Here is a 2,771-nt window from a genome sequence, read left to right on the forward strand (position 1 = left end):
GAAGTATGGCTAGGAGGGTCGTATGAACTGACTACATCTCAAAATTGCCTTTCTCCTGCTGTTTTACAGGGCCAAGGAGCTCCCCTCTGCTGAGTCTTTAGAATTTGTAGGGAAGGAGAGACCATAGTTTAGCCATGATGTTAAGGAGCCATCAAATCAAAGCCAATGCGTGAGTTGCACATCTTACACAATTCCCATTATATGGTCTGTTAGTCTGCTTATGGAGGTAGAAGTTTTAGCAAGCAGAAATTTTTTCTTCTCCAATCAAGAAATCAAGCGGAAAAAGGTAAAGCAAAAGTCTGGACTTGTACAGTCAGGACCCTCGGGTTCTGAGGGTCCACCTGGAGCATCCTTCACACACTGGGTATTCCCTCCTTTGAATTGACCAGATCCTGGGGTTCTTCACTATAACTGATTTCTTGGACTGGAGTTGGGAAGTATAAGGGGGATTCCAAAAGCTGATGGAAAACATCAAATGAAAAGATACTGGGACATCCCCACAAATGTTTTGGGGAAGCCGCCTTGCACATAGCAAGATTTGCAAGGTAACAGGCGAACTTTTAGGTGGGAAAAGGTATTCATGGGGAAATTCTCCTGGCCTGTCACTGTGATTGCACAAAAAAAGAAAGCAGAGGACCACACACAATGAGTCTGCAAATCAAAGTCCTGCCAAGAGGCAAGGGAGTTCTGGGACTTTGAACAGATGCCATGCCAGAAGCCCGAGCCAGCCTTGCAGAAATGATAACTTACGGTTCTGCATTGTGTCTGCCGCATTGTCCTTCGCATGACAGAAAAAATCTGAGATGGCAACTGGGTCATTTCTTTTCTACAGAGCATTTAAAAAAAAAAATCCTGGGCTACAAGTGTTCTGCTAATATCAGTTTTAAGGACCTAACATAATAGTTTAGTTGCAGTAAAGTGCAAAGCAAATACAATCCTCAGAGATTCCATCAGCAGTTTTGTTCAGTGCAAAAATTTCCTGTTTTTTCACAGCTAGAGCAATCTCCAATTTAACACCTGGTCCAGGTGATTTGAGTTGAAAGCCTGATATTTCAGGTTCTACTGCACATGCTGTTTTCAACAAGTAAAACCCCAAACCAAACTCATGGCCATCAAATCAATTCTGACTTATAGTGACCCTATAGGAGTGGGTAAAAGTGCCCTCTGGGTTTCTGACGCTGTAACTTTTTTTTTCTTTTTAAAATCATTCTATTGGGAGCTCATATAACTCCTATCACAATCCATCCATCCATTGACACTGTAACTTTTTTTTTTTACGCTGTAACTTTTTTATGGAAGTGAAAAACCTTATCTTTCCTCTCACAGGGGCTGATGGTTTCAAACTACTGACCCAGCAGTCCAACATGTAACCGCTCTGCCACTAGGACAGCACTGTTTTGAACTAAGTAGTTGTCAGCCCCCCACATAGGTCGTTAACTGCGACTGCAGCTCACAGTCAGCCTTGTGTGTAAACAGAGGAAATGTTGTCAACCCTGCACTCTCCACCCAAGAGTAAATCTACTTGAGCTGTGGTGGCAACCACAGTGTCAATGGATCTCACTGGGGGGGGGGGGCTTCCTCTTCTCAGAGCCTCCACCAAGCAGGATGTCATTCCTCAGGGATTGTCCTTCCAGAGAACGGGAGGCAGGCTTGCCGTCTTGGCCTGCTTCTAAGGAGCCCTCTGACTGTCCTTCCCACAGGGATGTACTTACCTTTCTGGTAATTCACCATGTATTTCCTATTCTTGGCCAGCGCCACAATTCAAATCATCCAACAGTATGAAAATGTCAAGCTGGCAACTGCCAGGGGAAGAAAGTGCAGCAGCAGTTCCAGTGCTTGGAGAACCAGAAATAGTTCAAAAGAAGGCTTCCAGTTTACATTGGTGGTAACATGGTTTATGTACCCAGAAGCCAGCTGAACCCAGCATGGCTGGAAGTTGGCAACAAACACCTTGCCGTGGAATGCTAGTGGAGGATCAGAGGTGATGGCAAATCCCGGTATTTCTCAAGTATATTCTTAATGGTTCTAGTCCATCACAGAGCTCTAGGGCTTACTCTTTGCTGCTAACTCTGAGATCAGCGGTTAGAAACCACCGGCCGCTCCTCAGGAGAAAGTGGAGGCTTTCCACAGGGACAGGACCACCCTACCCTATAGGGTCGCTGTGAGTCTGAATCAACGCGACGGCAGTGAGTGGGTGAGACCATCACAGACCCTAAAAAGCAGGCTGCGTAATAGTCGTCAGCCTTTGAGCCCAGAAGGTTGTCTATTAGAAGGAGGGGGGGAAATGACATGTGACAAGACAGCTTCTGAGCGTAAAGAATTCATGATCAATCCACTGAATTATATGACTCCTTTCAACCACCACTCGCCGCTGTGCGTGCTGAGAGTTTCTTCTGCTTACCGCAAACTCACTGCCATCGACTCACCGCGACTGCCCGTGATCGAGCGGATCTGCCCCTCTGGGTCCCCGCCTGGTGCCCCCTTTTTGCGGGTGCAGCCAGCCCCCTCTTGCTACCGCAGAGCCGCTGGTGGGCTCTACCCCCTCCCCTTGGGAAGAGTAGCTCTGGCACTGAAGACGGCTGTAAAGCATCCAAGGCAGGGGCAAATGGCAGTCCCAGGGGCATCTCCCTAGCTGTTTGGGGGGGGTCTCCCCGGTTCTGGAAATGGAACTCCCTTCCTTCGCCCTCGGACCCCTAAGGAGGAGAGGAAGGCTGAGGGATGGAGCGGAAGCAGGGAGACCCGAAGGACCCCGGCAGGAGGGAGCAGAGAGG

This window comes from Echinops telfairi, unplaced genomic scaffold (genome assembly GCF_000313985.2).
Source record: "Echinops telfairi isolate 266 unplaced genomic scaffold, ASM31398v2 ScPeMD7_11;HRSCAF=52, whole genome shotgun sequence".
Taxonomy (NCBI): domain Eukaryota; kingdom Metazoa; phylum Chordata; class Mammalia; order Afrosoricida; family Tenrecidae; genus Echinops; species Echinops telfairi.